Consider the following 17,860-nt stretch of genomic DNA (forward strand, 5'->3'; position numbering starts at 1 on the left):
TACATTTTTATTTTATTTTATTGAAATAAAAATAAATCTCTTATACGACCAAGATTCGATTTGAAATAGACAGTATGGTTATATATTGTAGGTACTAGCTTCCGCCCACGACTTTGTACGTGCATTCCCGTTTTTACCCGTTCCCACAAGAATTTCGGGAAATCCTTTCTTAGCGGATGCCTACGTCCTAGCATGCCAAATTTCAGCCCGAAACGTCCAGTAGTTTTGGCTGTGCGTTGATAGATCACTATATCAGTCACCTTTGAGTTTTATATATAATATATAGATTGGCAAGAATGATTACCAATATCTTGTTAAGGTTAATATTTTATTTGAATTCATTTTTATTTTATTACTTTAATAGCTTGCATAGCTTGCATGTTTAAGAAAATAGAATCGGGTCCCACTTCACGAAAAAGTTTTTTGTCATTTCACATTCTTTTAAAATATAAAATATCATATTTTATACATTTAAATCTTTACAATCGTGTCAAATCAAATTATAATTTATAACACGAGTTATTTAAATACTTTATCGTAATCCAATGAGCAGCGAACATGAAAGACCAAGCAAAATCTGGATTTGACAAAGGGGAAGCTGGGAGTTAATCTTAGAACTAATATTTTTAAGACTCTCGACCGACAATAATCCACAACGTCACAGCCATCTTCGCCAGATTAAAGTCTAAACCCCTCAGGAAGCTCTAGTTTGTTTTGCTCCGAGTTTATTTCAAATCAAAACTGTATTTGTTTCGAATACAATCATTTAATACACATACACTCTGTTTGATCAGGCTTGCATGTGAATTAAGCTCTCTACTAAGCCTGAGCTCAAAGCATGCAAATTGGTTTTGTTTTGTGAATTGTAAAGCAGACACTCGCTTACATGTCTCAGACATTCGGTCGTAACCAAAGGTAATGATTAACTACGACTTTTTTTTAAATTTGACATAGTTACATAAATTTCGATATAATTATGATATAATTAAAAAAATATATGAAGTATTTGCCTCCGGTATATTAAGATTAGGTATATGTGTTTTGCCGCAAATGTTTAATATTCTGTTGTTCTCATTGCATAATGTATATTTAATTTGCGGTTATCCGCCTTTGAAATGAGTTTGTTTCCAAACAAAACGTATTGTAATTTAATTATTCAAATGTTAATTCAACCAATCAAGCGATCAAACAATCAACCGCTGATTTATTTCCACCATAATATTCAACTGGATGATCCACGCGTTCCAGTGAGTTTCAAAAAGTTGTGTTCAGTTGCTTTTATTATTACACAATAATTTAACTAAGTTTTGTATGAAATATTTATAAAGAAGCTTTTGTAAAAATCTTAAAAGCTTTACTTCAAGTTTTTGTTCTTACTGAAAAAATCTCTAATCTGAATTCTTTAAGCACATTACTCGCAAATATATTTTGCACAAGGCTAGGATTTGTTTATATTTGAACGTTGATCTGAAATTCCTTCAACGTGTAAACCTTTTCGCATATGTTACTTCTAAACGCATACCAAAAACATATTATTTAAACACTCAACGTTTATTGTTATTTTGCCTCGAGGTTACGCGTTATGACAAAACTTGAAGTAATTAAATTTGGTGATATTTTGTCTTACGTACCTATACAAAAGTACATTCATACAAGGAAAGTAATTTGTATCGGTTATTTACACATGTAATATAAACAAGTGTGCAGAAAACGGAAGGGATGAGATGGGATGTCTTGTGTTTCTCTGGCTTTATATGACTTATACATAGCCATAGCTCAAATAATTACGCAGAAATTATACAAAGTTTACTAAGTACCTGTACTAAAATGTACACGTGAAATATAGTATTTTAAATACAAAGATTCCGATAATTATTTGTTCCTCGCTATTTTAATTATCATATTACATACATACTAATCAACATCAAAATCATAAAATTCGACGTCGAAGCACTTACCTCGAAAGTTATTTTAAAAAGTATCCTTTTAAACTGCATAATGCCACAGAATGCTCTACTTTTGTTCGTAGATAATGCAGATAATGCTATATATTTTTCCATTCGTGTCATTTACTTTCGATTAGTTTTACATCTAGAAACTAAAGTTTGTCTAAGACGACTTCGTAAACTTCGGATACCGAGCACCCATTCAACATGTGGTAAGTTTTCTGCATTGCTCTGAAAGGAATTTGTGCTGTAATGCAGAAAGGAACTTCGCCTTGAAACTTTAAAGTAAGTACCTACATAAAATTCATATTTATGTAAAGTAAAATCCATAGTACTTAATATTATAAATGCGAAAGTAACTCTGTCTGTCTGTCTGTGACTCAATCACGCCTTAACTACTGAACCAATTTGCATGAAATTTGGTATAGAGATATTTTGATACCCGAGAAAAGACATAGGCTACTTTTTACCCCGGGAAATAGGATAGGTTTTATCCCGGAAATCCCACGGGAACGGGAACTATGCGGGTTTTTCTTTGACTGCGCGGGCGAAGCTGCGGGTGGAAAGCTAGTTATTAATATGTTTTGCATGTATTCGACAGTGCCACACGAGGGTAAGCGAAAGGCAAACATATTATAGAACATAGGAAGAACCTCATAGAGAAATCTGCCAAATGCCATGTGAAGGCGGCTTTGTCTAAAAGACCCTTCGACACTCATACATCTCACTAGACAATATGTTAATTAAGGAAAGCAAATTGAAATAACATGTCATTCGTTTCAAAACTAAATTAGTAATTATACAGCGTACTGCATAATATGTTTCTGTCTATGTTCTTTTACTTACTAGGTTTATATTTGAGGAGCTTCGGAACAAAAACCGCTAAATCCACTTTCTAAGATTTTTGACAAATCGGAAAAAACGTTTTATTTCTTTGTTTTTTTAGGTAAAAGAGAGTAGAAAATCTTAATATATCAACATTAGCAACATTGTTTGGTGGCCAAATCAACAGATTCGTGTGTGAAGTAATAAACGAAAAAAAAAATAAAATAAAATGGATATAGCGGTTTTTGCTTAGACTATCCGGATTTATCGTTTTTTGAAAAAATCGACTAAGGATTTATCGCTATGTGAAAAAACCATTAACATTTTTGGTTAAAACGAAGTATATGAGGAATTAAATAATTAAAAATTAAAAATTGATATATCGGTTTTTGTCTCAACCTTATAAAAATCTATCAAATTTATGTAGGATTTATCGGTTTCTGTTAAGATATCAATTTTCTTTTACCTCATCAGTGGATTTATCGGTATCTGTATAGATCATTTAACTTGAAGCGCATTTTTCTACTAGATTCATCGGCTTTAGAACAGATTCAATAAGCTTATCATGTAAAATTATGCAAAAGCATCGAAATTACAAAAAAAAAAAAAAAAATACAGCATGTCGTTTATCGGTTTTTGTTCCGACCCTCCTCATTTAAGAGTTCCCGGTCAGCATAAAATACGGACGATAAACCTTGCACTACAGCGGCACGAGTGTACGAGCCATAACTATAGCGTAAGAACCTCGTAAATCCTTCGTAATAAAGTTTTGTACGATAACTTACTATTTATTTCTAAATAAACTTCAAATTTGCATTATTAAAATATATGTCCAGCAGCGTCTTACTATGTAGTATGTATTATCTATCTCTTAGGGTGTAACTATGCGAAACTATATTTTTAATAATACAGAACATACAAGAAAATGTTTATTTTTTAAACATGGACATAAATTATTTTTGCCCCTTTTTATATTGCACCTGCCCGGCAATCTATGTGCGCTTTTTCCTTTAGTAATAACATGCAAATTGCAACAAACCCTGGGGCTCAGCATGATGCATATATTCATTTGTATGATATTGCTGTTCCAATATCAGACATTAATGGACTTTGGACCAAGGATGCGGTATCCATACGCTTGTCCAATTGAATTACAATATGGTCATCAATTTGTCATCTACTAGTTGGACATGTAGGTATGTAGGTATTGTTTACGTGTGTTTTGGTGATTAAACCGTGTCTAGTTATTCAAAGATACTTATTATGTTGCCAAATTCGTCCTTTGAAAATAACCTCAAATAATAAGTTCAAATACCTATATAAAGGACATCTTCTTCGCTCTGTATATGTAGTTTAGTTAAAAATACCTTGATATATTTCAACAATTGGGTCGTGATTTTTGCCTTTACTCGATTCGATACTAAGTTGGAAATACCTAACTTTATCGCGACCCCTGACCTACAATTGGAAATAAATTGAGCAAGCTTTCATTAGTCGGGAAAACAACTAACAGAAACTACATTTCATCGACATCCAAAATTAAAACTAAATCCGCTGTAGTTAAATGAGGTATGTTTAAATTATTATGATGAGCGTATAATTACAGTCAGGTGCTCCCCACAAAATATTGTTCATAGTTTGATGTAATGCATACGGATTACGGATATTGTATATTTTGAATACATACATTCATAATGTATTTGTTGTAGGTACGTATAGGTAGACGATTACTTGGTCTGCTTGCGAAGGTTAACAAAATAAAAAGAAATTGCAATGACATTAAAAAACAGTTTCTAATAAATTGGTAAAATATAGCAATATCCACGATTTTGATTCCATTGATTTCCTGCATCCATTGGTTCAATGGTATCTAATTCATAACATTTATAATATTTACAAAAAAAAAAATATAAATGTAGCACATTGTATTTAGTTCGATCACATTAAAACGAAATAGGTAAATCACTCAAGCTTCCAAGTAAAGGTAAATATTACAATGTTAATAGTTATAGCAACATACTGACGCTTGTAACGATATTATTGAATTCTCTAGCGAATTAATAGCGACGTGCAAGCTATAGATTGAGGTAGTAAGTTCTAACTAAGTAACTAGAGTACTGAATATAAGGCATATATTAATGCTGTAGATAAATATATGTAAAGTATGCTATCACTATTTTTGTCGCAATTGTAAGAATCCTTACTAATATTATAAATGCGAAAGTAACTCTGTCTGTCTGTCTGTTACTCAATCATGCCTAAACTACTGAAGCAATTTGCATGAAATTTGGTATGGAGATATTTTGATACCCGAGAAAGGACATAGGCTACCTTTTATTGCGAAATATGTACCGCGGGCGAAGCCGGGGTGGACCACTAGTTAACCATAATTTTATCCACCTGAAGACACGAAAATAATTTCCATAAAGTCGGCCCCGCAGCTTAGCCTCTTGCTATATCAGTGATAAACACATGTAACAAAGAAATTTATATTATGTATGAATCTTCATACAAACTTTAATCGTGTTATAATAGAAATGGAGACGATACTTTTCTATATAACGACGTTAATGAAATAACGATAACGATGTTTATATCGCTTACTCTTTGTTTTGCTGAAATTCTCATTCATAACTGATGTAGTATAATATCAAACAAAGGAAGAACAATATGATATAACTATCTATACATCATTATACGCCCCCTTGTGTCGATCGTAATCCGATTTGTAAAGGAGAAGTCACATGTGACATGATAACGTCTCATAAAATGTGACATGTCTTTGTTTTCAACCTTTAAGTAGAGATAATCATACAATACTACATAGTAGCGGACATAAACATAGGACGTACTGCCAATATTGATTACTATTTCATTCCATTTTGGCTTTGTTGTAGGTATACAGTGTTTATCCACTATGATTTCCAATACAGGCTGCAGTACTTTTTTCTAATAATTTTGTGCATGTAATTTTGCATTGGATCAAGGATAATGTGTTGCTAGTAAGTTATTAAATTGCTCTATAGTTTAATGTTTAGGTAAGTAAATAGGTATTTGTTCATTTCTAAACTGCGAAGGAAAACATCGTGAGGAAACGGCATCGGCCAAGTCACAGTTGGCCAGAACAGAAAAAAAAAAGATATCTGTTTGATTTATTCGTTTTAATTTATTAAAATATCAGTTATACTCGTATATTATCACTACATTATAATCTATCTGTACCAACATAATATAGATAATTCGGGCTTTCACCAGAATCGCAATAAGAAGCAGAAGATTTAGGTAAAGTTTTTTCATTAAATAACGTTAACAAACCAACTCCTAATACTTAAGATCTCCAAAGGCAACGAGAGTTTGTATAACAACCACTTATTGAAATTTTCTCGAGGACTCGTCGTATTTTTCGTACTTTAAAAGTATGCATACCTAGACGATATAGACATATTTAAAATATATTTCATCATTCATATACATTCATATAAATTTTATGAGAGAACTTTATAAAAAAAAAATAAACAGTTTCCTTAGCTTTGACCGAATTTGGGAATCGAACATGCAAACCACTACATTTGTAATTAAATCAAGTGATGTTGATCTACAAGATGTGCGCTACCGGACTGTAACCGATATTATTCAGAAATCTAATTTAGACGATAATAGGTTATAAAACGCGCTATTAATAGGTACTATCAATTTATTATGCTCCTTCAAATGAACCTTCACTATCACACGATAACCGATTTTCCGTGAAATAACCTTCCCGGTTGGAGTAACCCAATTCATGCGTTTACTCTACTTTCATTTGTGATAGCTTTAATTTTGTGATAGCTCGTCGAGTGACTCACCAATAATCTTAATTCTTAATACTATTATAAAGGCGAAAGTTTGTAAGGATGTAAGGATGTATGGATGTATGGATGTATGGATGTATGGATGTATGGATGTATGGATGTTTGTTACTCTTTCACGTAAAAACTACTGAACCGATTACAATGAAATTTAGCACACATATAGAGGGTAACTTGGATTAACACATAGGATAGGTTTTATCCCGGAAATCCCACGGGAACGGGAACTATGCGGGTTTTCCTTTGAAAATGCGGGCGAAGCCGCGGGCGGAAATCTAGTAAGTAATAATACATCATCATACCATACACATTCAACTTTAGGCTGATAGGTTTTGAGATTCTTCGTAGCATACAATGAACACATACTGACCTTATTATACCCGTATATTTTTCGTGTACTTATGTGATACAGCCCTAAAATAGAAAATAAACAGCACAAACACGTATTCATGATGTATGATTAAATACTAGTCACTATTCTATTGTTCACCGTTCATATTATTCAGTACATAAAGGTTTGATTAGACAATACAAATTGTTTGTAAAAGCTACAATCCGACTCTAAATTACCATTGCATATTGACATAAAGCATTACAGTGAGAATACTCAGGTACGTAGCATTAATCAACGATTGCAAGTTAAAAAAAATAAAACAAGCTGAGATTTGATTCAGTCTCAAGAGAAAAATAAATTGGTTCACTGAGCTACGTTTACAATAGAACATTTTATTTCTGCGTCGTTTGCTGCGTAAACACCGAAATCAGAACTGAATAAATGAATTGAAAAAAGTGTAATATTTATATTACCCGGTAACCCGGTTCTGTTTTATGGATAGCTATCTAAATGCAAATTAATAATTACGCCCAAGAGTTTTATGTTGTTATTTTATGCATGACAGTAAATTTGATATGGAAGTATCAGATATTAAACTTATTTGCGTATGTAGTACATCATGAAGCTTAAAATATCTGCAAAATGTTTACGTCGAATATTTCAACGGCTGATTAACTAGCCAGACGAATTGTTTTTCCATTGAATACCGGTCCCATGTTTGCTTTCGCATATGTATTCAATTATATTATCCTATGAGTGCGTATACTGTATATAAAATAATAGGCGACTGGTGGTTACAGAGATTACTTCGTTTCATAAAAACTTCAGATAATGTCCTCGTCGTATTACTTAAGAGTTTTAAATAGAATTATTAATTTAAATGCATACGCATGATTCATATCTGGTAATAGACAAAACCTTATAATATCGGCTGTCTTTCGGTAATTGAAAATCTGAAGATGGTGAAATTATGGGGAGAAATTGCACGTGAGGACAGGTCTTCATGAGGAGGATGCTACGTATCAGTTGATATCCCACTTAGGTATGCCCAATGTATTCCAACATAATATAGGTTCCTAACGTACTTATAAAGCTTGTTCAAATTAAAGACGTTAAAAAAATACATGCCATGTGACATTATTATTGATGTTTTATTTACCCAATGCACATTTTTCACACTAATAGCCTGACGTCATTAGTTGTTAAAATGCATCAAACTGAAAGCGGATGACCTAGATTTTATATGTCACAACCTCGCTCGTCACAACATTGTTTTAGTGTGGATTTTTTGTGTATTTGTATTTAATAGTTTTAGATAACTACACTTATACCTAATATAAATTAGATATTGTATCTAACATTTGCACTGATTATAATATTATACGTACCTATTACAATTTACGAGGTTCTAACTTCTAAGTAAGTATACTAATTAAATACGTTTACGTTTTTACATTTATATGAATGAATATGCTACGGTTTAAAAACTCGTAAGTAATTTATTAAAATACTGCATTTATTTAAAAATAATATATAGATATAAACTTTCCAAAAATATACCAGTAGAAATAAGTGTTACTTAAAATATTTTATATACATATTAGTACTTATATTGATTATATATTTTTTACACAATGATAAATTTTATCTATATATCTAATTAAAAAGATAAAAGCCTATGCTCCCAGGACCTGCATCGACAAAACCCTACAGACCTTTTTATAATTAAAAAACAATTAGTAAAACATTTATTCAAATCCCTGTAGCGGAGATTGCTTTCAAATGTATAAATTATTACATTCGTATTAATTATTACGTTAGGTGGTTAAATGCTAAACCTCTATCTTATACTAAAATACGCTTAATTAATTAATTGTCATAGGAATTATAAGATCTCAATTAGAAACATAAATAAATTTAGTAGGTACTTCTACGCACAAAAAAAAGTTTTCCAAGACTTCTTCTAAGTTTTATTCAATTTTTAAATAGGGATGCAGCTGAGTGTCGGTTTTATTTTATTCCTTATTTAAACTTTAAGGTAAAAAAATTAATGAGATAAGATACGATGCGATAAGTTTTATATATTTTGTACTCATTATTTGTTGTCACTGGTATAATTATGTCGGAAAATTCCTTTGAAATCGGTTACCTAGACGATCGAAGTTAATTAAACTTTGTTTTATTTTAATAACGTTTGTTACTGGGGTGTCTTGGATTTCATGAAACATTGTTTAGATATTAATTATTATTTGACCCCTTTTTAAACTTTAAAGTCCCATACCATTTGTAAAATACCAAAGTATTTATATAGGTATCTTTTGTATTTATTTATATGTATTTCGCACACCCAACAAAATAAAACAGTAAACTATAGTCTAGTTTAGGGAAGGTCAAAATATACATCTCCATTTTTTTATTTCATTATTTCTTGATTTGGTGAAAATATAAAAATGTATTCTTTACTCGTTAGAGCATGAAAAAGGTTACCATCGTTAGTTGGATTGAACGCATGTGATTTATTGAGGAGTAAAATAATAATATTATGTCGTATCTGTAACGGCTATTACCTAGTGAAATAATATGCCGTATCTGCAACGGCTATTAGGCTTAGCACTAAAATAATAGTTCTTGTTTGAGATGATACAGAGAATATTACTGCATTTGCTATTCTTATTTTATTAAATTAATGTAAACATACATACTTACAATACAACATTACTATGTTTTTCGTAAAGGTAATCACAAAATTATGCTACTACGATTAAAGCAGCTATAGATTGGTCCAGAATTTCACATAATTCTATTATCCTTCTTTAATACCTTCCGCCTCCTTGTTTATAATATAATTATAATTAGGGATGTAACGATACCGATACCGATATATCGGCAAGCCGATATATCGGTATCGCCGATAATAAATCAACCTATACCGATATTTTTTTATTAAATTCTTTCTTTTCTTTTATGTTTTCGCATTGTATTCATTCATATTGTTTTATTTCTGTTTCTGTAATAGTGTTAAGGAAGAGCGGAACCTCCTGACACAAGCATTTTATTTGCTTACTAGGAGTGTTCCAATCACAAATTTGTTTATGTAAAGGAAAGAAATAAATAATTTTGAATTTTTTTAATTTTTAACGTGATAACGTTTTTAAAATCGTTTTAGTCGGGTGACATGTTCATAAACTTGTGTCACACCAAAACCTCACGAGCGCGATCGCAGGTATAACGAGAGAGAGACGGACCGATCTCCCGTTTCATCTCGAGCGCTGCCACTGCATTATGTTATCACGTAAACATCTCGATCGTAAATCTACTTTACAAACAACTAATTTTTTTGATATCAAATAATTCAAAAATCCGCGCCCAATGAATGATGCGGGAGGCCGCCCGCGCGTGCGCACTTTGTTTTCTGAAAAAACTCTACCAATTATAGTAAACTTTTATTAGGTACTGATTGTATGTGTATTACTTAAAGTTTAACTGACTTCGTAAAATAATAATACTAAAATATGTAAATGGTTTTGTTGTTTTTTGATTTGGCATTTTTATTTAAAAGAATACGATTAACAGTTGTCTCTGTTAAATGTTGGTAACTTTTTATGCATAATTCACTATTTATTTTTCTACCAAGCCATCGATATCGGTATCGGTATCGGTATCGCCGATACATTACTACAAATATCGGTATCGGTATCGTATCGGCAAAATCATGTATCGTTACATCCCTAATTATAATATATTATTTTATTACATAGAAAAAAATATCTTTCCATGCATACCTCAATCACTTTAATCGGATAATAGGAAGTTGGAGTAATGCAATCATAACAGTTTTTATTTTTTCTGAAAAGCTGTGATTTCGATACTACGTTGTTATTCTATTGGAGATGAGTTTTATGGATTTCTTTAATCAAATGTCAACAATTTGTATTATGTTAATAAATTCATGTTATTTCTAAGAAATCTTCTAAAATTGGAATAAAAATGGCAAAAACGGTACAAAATGCGTAACTACCGAAAGTACGGTTTTAACTTATTTTATTTTTTAAATATATTTTTATTATATTGGCACCCACGCCACGCCATTTTATATCTATATTTGCTATTGAAAATTTAAAATTATCCATATTTTTGTCAGTCATACTTTTAATTAAAAATAATGTATGTACTTTTCATTCACGTACATAATATGTGCTCTTTTGGAGCGCGAAAATTTCCTTGATCTTGGCAAATCGTCAGATGCTTAAGTGGGTTAAATTGTTGTGTACAAATCCAAATTGAATTGATACAATAGTGAAGTTATACTATTCTGTATATAGAAAAACATTAATTGGCGCCATTGGAAAGGAACTCAGACGTTGATAAGCTCTACAAATCTATATAGTTCGTGAGAGGAATAGACAGAGCTCGTATTTCAAGGGACATAAAAGTGTCTGCACGATTGTCTACCTTTTGTATTCGTTTTTATATTTATTTATTTATTTATTTATTTATTTAGCAATATTACAATATAATCTACATTGACATTGAAGCCAATACGCTTCGTTTCAGTATTAAACAGATTTTACAAAAAATGAGTCTTAAGAAACAATAGAGACTGAAAACCTTAGAACATTAATGCTCTAAGCTGAAAACAGTCAAAGTCGCATTAGGCATGCGTCGTATTGATATTAATAGTTTTTAAAATAAATAATGTCAATATTCCCATTTTATACGTAAATATATTCTTCACGCTAGCTGTAAAAACATTTTTATTACCTTCCAAAATAGTATACTCATTAACTAAGTCAGTACAGTTTATCGGCTAGTAGTACAAGGAAAGGTGGAAGGAATCAGATCGCGCGGCAGGTCACCAATGCGCTGGACCGACCAAGTGAAATCTGCTGTAGGAATTCGCGTATCAGACTGCGCCAGACAGTCTAGTAACAGGAAGAGATGGCGGGAGATCGTGCGGAAATCTGTGTCCGCCTCTACCACCGATGTGGACGTCTCAACGTGACCACGACCGCTCTGCCAAAAGTGAATCGACAAAGAAGAAGAAGAAGAAGACACTTTATCGGCTGTATTTTTAAAATGAAATCTATTTGAAACATTTGCATAGAAACGTTTGTAGCATAAATTTTGTATATCGTCGAATTTCCAAAGGAAATTAAATTTCTCTCGTATGTTTTGTCACGGTAAGCTATATTATAAGCTACAGCCCACGCGATTGTTTCATTTCAGTCTTCGAATTTCGTGAATAATGTTATTGCTCCCTTATAGCACAAAATACTGAGTGAGTATTTGAAGTAATTTGTCAAACATAGTATACCTTTAATTGATTACAATACAATTCAATCTGGTGGGCTATTGTTAGTGGGGCAAGTCAAAGAGATGTCGCATTGCAGACAATTAATTTGCTCTGATTATTAATTTATAATGTTCGAGTTTGCAATGATACAATAGACCTGTCGACAGACGAGGGTATACAAGTCCGTAAGCGCGCAAAGTACGATCGTTTGATCATTATGAAATTCACGTGAACATTTTAATAGACGTAAGTTTAATGATCAATCGACCATTATTGAGAACTTATTTTCGTCATTTGAACATAAAATTAGCTATGAAGAAATACTACAACCAGTCTCTTTTCTTTTCAATAGATAAGGTTTACATAAATCCAAAACTCCAAAACCATGTGAGCTTTTCAATTATTACTTTTAACTTTCAAGCCAACTGCGGCTTATGCTGCGCTGCTGTTATAAAGTTTGAATGAGCAGCAACTACTTTTATTTTTAGCTAAAATTATAATATACCTACACATTATGAAGTTATTTCATTTGAGTTCTTTTAGTCCAATTTATTAAGAATCCTTATTATTTACAATGTAATAATTTTGTAAGTGTGACCTTAATTTTATTTTTTAAATAAGTATTATATTAATCCTAGCAGCTACACAATGTATGCTTACGAGAATAGAAGGGAAGCTCTATCAGGTTGTGAAAACCTTTAAGTCTAATATCCATAATTCAAAGAATACACTTTATATTAAATAGTAGATATCTACTTTGTTAGAAGACGGTAATTTTGAAAAGTTTCCCTGTTTCAGGCCCACCGGCCCCGTTTTGTCATTTAAACGACTGTTAGTTGTTTTTAAGTTTAAATTACCTCCTCCGAGGCAAAAATAATGTTAATATCTCAATGTATAACAATGTACATTGTTACGTCTATTATTTACACCGGTATTAAAATTATAAAAAGGCAGATAAAAAGATACGATTAAATATAATGCCTGAAAGTCTTTTAAAATACTTTTGGAAAAAACATTTCAGCCCTATTTTCACACAACCTTTCCTTTGTTGGCTTGAGTGGGATGATAGGTAAATAACAACGATCCCATTGATTGATTTACTTTGTTTGTTTTGTGATCCTATCTTTTAATATCCGCTGAAACCATGTGTTATCGAATACATTCGATACAACAAAACAATTTGTAAAATGATATTATAAACAAAGCTTTCCATGAACAATGAATAATGCTCTTACATGTTATTGCTTTAATAAAATACCTATTTATTTTTGGACACATGTTCATTGTTCATACAAAGTACTCATGAGATATTGCAGATTGTCGATATCAAATACTTTATCATTATGATATTACATAAATAGCATCTGAAAATTGGATACACCGAGCCCAAGATAATTAATTAAACGTATAGGTACGTACTCATAATCTAGTATTAAAGAAGAGATGTGGTTTTTCATAGACTAATTTAGTTCAATAATAATATTATGTACAGTTGTACAATTTACATAAGTAGGTATATGAATTAACTTTAAATTAATATTAAAGAATTATAATTTTTGCTCTAGTCTTTAATTTTTAATATTTGTTTATATTTCAATTTTCTTGCAAGTTATATCAAATATATTTGATAAGAACCCCGTTGGACTCATTTATTAATATGTCCATCGATCTGACCCACGGCCACGTACGTGACGTTTCGCTTGCTAAATAGACTTAACTACCTACGTTGCAACCCACGTTACTGCCATGACTGGGTATTAACTTTGAAATTAATATTCCCTTTGCTTACACCGCATTATTGAGACTATAATATTAATATGGAGTATATTAACTTAAACTATTATTTTATTAGAGATTAGAGATTGCAGTTTATTCGAAATCGTGACTAGCTGACTCTTTAATGGCGATAGACTAGTTAATAATATGTAGTTTGTAGAGAGTAGAGTCTAGAGGTACCTTTCATCTTTAAGTATAATAGATATATCATTATATGTTGTTATGTAATTTTAAAGTGAAACTTTTATTACATTGTCTCAAACTTTTTGGTCTGTGTAGCGCATGTCGCGAGTATCGCGACATGCGCTACACAAAGCAGTGTTCGGAACCGTTCGAACAGTTTCACTTTTACCGTGCTTTCATAAAACCACACAACATTTTTGTTATATTTTGTAAATATTTATTTGCAAAACTAAATAAGGTAGTAAGTAGATTTGAATTTGTGAATGTATTTTGTACATTTCAATTATTATTACGTCGTGAGTCGAAACGTACCTACAACGCTGGAAATTTCTATAGAACTCCATCTTTTGATGTATTGAATGTACGTAAACAGACTTGATTAAAATACATTAAAAGAACGGGTTGCTTTGACATAGAAGGACAACCTTTTGATAATACGCTGATAAGGCTATACACCCGCATTCGGATTTGGTTTGTTCGTATTGTCGATTAAACAGCCTGAGGATATATTCGTCCCAATAACTAAGCCAATATTGAACATTTTGCAAATTGAAAACACGGTGAAAACATGGATAATTTCAAATTTTGTTGAATTGAATAAATATAATTTCAAATTGTGCTTCAAATACATTTCAAATCTAAATTTAATACTTCCATATTAGTTATAACCGAACTATGTTTTCAATGTCGAATAATATATAACAATTTAATCGAATATTGAGGTTAAAAGTTTAGAAAATATATAAATAATAAATATCAATCATGTAGTATTAAATAGGAAATTTTTTATTACTTATCGTATTTTATTCTGAAGCGATTCATAAGAAGTTTATCTCTCAAGAGATAATATTATAGGTAATCGTTTCCAAGTGGAAGTATAATGTAGGGATATATTGTGTTAACAATCAACGCTTAACCACAGGCCACAGCTGTTTGGGTTTTACTTTGAGATGTCAGCTAATCTGGATTTGTTAAACAGATGTTACACACATATATGTAATTAATCTATAATTTATCTGTAAGATGTCTTTATGAATGTACTTTCATATATACATATATTTATACACTCCACCGATCTACAGCGAAGACCAAAAATTTGATATTTATTAATAAAGTAGGGGATGAAAGTTTTTGCCCGTGGTTGTAACCGTAGCTGTAACCACGGGGCACATCTAGTCTAATAATTTCTTCAAGCTCGGAGGTCAATAAACATTATTAATCCTGTCACCCCGGTGTTTTTCCTCTCTCTATTCATAACGCCCACTCAAAATCTATATTCGATTCACTTAAATAGAATATAGATTTTATTTGCTAGACAAACAAAGTCAAAGTACCTGAGGAATTAGACAATGACAAATAAATACTTAAACATATTATTACAATATACTCTCAATAGTTTGACCGTGTCAAATGATTGAGTAAAGAACAAAGTAAAGTAAGTTCATAGGTACATAGATCATGAAAAATCTCTCGAGTTTGTTTAATTCCCAATTAATTTAAAATTGAATATTCAAAGTTTAATTTTGTTGAAATTTTTCTTACAACTTTCTATAAAAGTGGAAAGATTTATTATTGGCTGTACCAATTACCTACCGCGTCAATTTTTATCACTTTTCAACAGGGAATGGAACACTATCAATCAATTGTTTCCATGAAAAATCTCAAAATAAAGTATTTTCTGTATTTCATTGTAAAATAATATTAAAGTGTAGGTGTATTCGAGCTCTACTTAAGCTGCTTTACAGAAGTCTGCCAACTTTAATAATTCGTTTCCACCATAAGTTTCTGTGATCTGTGGTTTCCACTATGGAACCCACCATATACATGGAACCCACACCTTTATAGAAGTATAAACAAAACAAAATAACTTTTTTAAATACTATATTTTAAGGAGTTAGATATAATATTTGTAACAGTCACCAATGTGTTTCTAATCATATCTCTTTAGTATCTACCTGCTACATAAATAAGACTCATAATATTAAGTATAAAATATATTTTTAAAGCGTAGCTCTAGTTTTACTGGTTTTACAATCCGTGGGGACGAAAGATCGATCCGACGTTAAATCAACAACAAAGTTGTGTAAGAGAATCGATAGACTCGTGATCTGAAAGACTGTTGATAAAACACTTATTATTTAGAAATAATTTTTATTCGACTTACGGCACATGTCTCAATAAGATCAATTTAACATATTAATTATAGTTTCGATTGCAATAAATGTCCTCGTTTGAATTGGATCTTAATTTACAATTTGGTACCTATGATTATGAATAGATATAGGTATAGTACCTAATATGTAATAAGCACGCAATTTTCTTAATTTCTCAAAATGGTACCTAGCAAGGCTAATGACAAAAGGTATGTTCATAATTCATTCATTCATAATTCATATCAAAGTTATACAACATTTTTAATGTAATAAAAACCATAATATTATTTTAAAAATAAAAAGCAGATTAGAAGATATTATAGTATCAAGTCATGCCATTAATATCGTCATGTTTCCACCCTCAAAAGGATTGAAACTGCAGATTGCTTTAAAATAAGCCTTTCTGGCTAAAATAAAAGTGAAAATTACTCTGCACTTCAGCAATTTCAAAGAAAATTGATGCGAGTTTAGAAATACCTTCACGGCGCATATAAATATCATATATATTTTATAATTTGATGAAGTTTCATTAAATAACAGGGAGTGTACCTATTTAAACTACATCTGTTAAATCTAGCATAGAGCTTTTATTGCACTTGTTAATAACCTTTTACCAAGCCAAGGCTTTTGTGAAAATAAAACCTAAAGGGTAATACCGTATAATGATCTCTTACATATTGAAGATTGAAGTAAAAGTTAGGATTAATTTCAATGCGATCACGCTGTTCGCACGCAACGCAAGTTCGGAAGAACTTTCAAGGTTCGCGTGAGTACTATATAGAAATATGAAATGGAAAGATATAAAAAATGAAGACATTAAGGCTCGAACGCACACTCGAAAGGGTCTGAAGCGCTTGGCTTTCAGCGAAACCGTGAACACGCAATTTCATTCAGTCGTATAGCTGAAGAGGGCTCGCTCAATGCTTTCTATGGATACCTTAAAAGATATTTTATTGTATATTGAAATAAAGTAAAACATTGCCCACGATACACTCAAAGGACTATGTATTGGTTTATAAAAGAAAAGCGAAAATGAGACTCCACAATGCAGATATTTATTTTTATGTATGTGTTTTATATTTTAAAGGTAAATAAAACTTTTAATAGTAAAATATATTTCTATTACCTACCCATTTTGTCAAAATATGTAATTCTAGAGGGGCACTAAGAGCTATGCAGCATTCTTTATGAACATAAATTGGGGAGTACCTACCTACAATCAAACCTCCATTAGCTAAGCCATTAACATTAATTGTCAGTACATATTTCTAGCTAACAAAGAGTAGTATAATATATGTATTATACAATAAAAAAAATATTATAATACATACATACAATAATAATTCCAGGTAAAATAAATTACTAGTGACAACATTTTATAATTCTCCTATTACATATTATGAAAAATTTCCTATCCTACAAATTAATATCTGATTAAATTGAATAAGTAGAAGAAATAAATAACAAACTTAATTGTATCTACGAAATGAGCTTTCGTCGAG

This window comes from Colias eurytheme, chromosome 9, assembly GCF_061535395.1.
Source record: "Colias eurytheme isolate Ceu_HAF_F1 chromosome 9, ilColEury1 Martin Lab GWU primary, whole genome shotgun sequence".
Taxonomy (NCBI): Eukaryota; Metazoa; Arthropoda; class Insecta; order Lepidoptera; family Pieridae; genus Colias; species Colias eurytheme.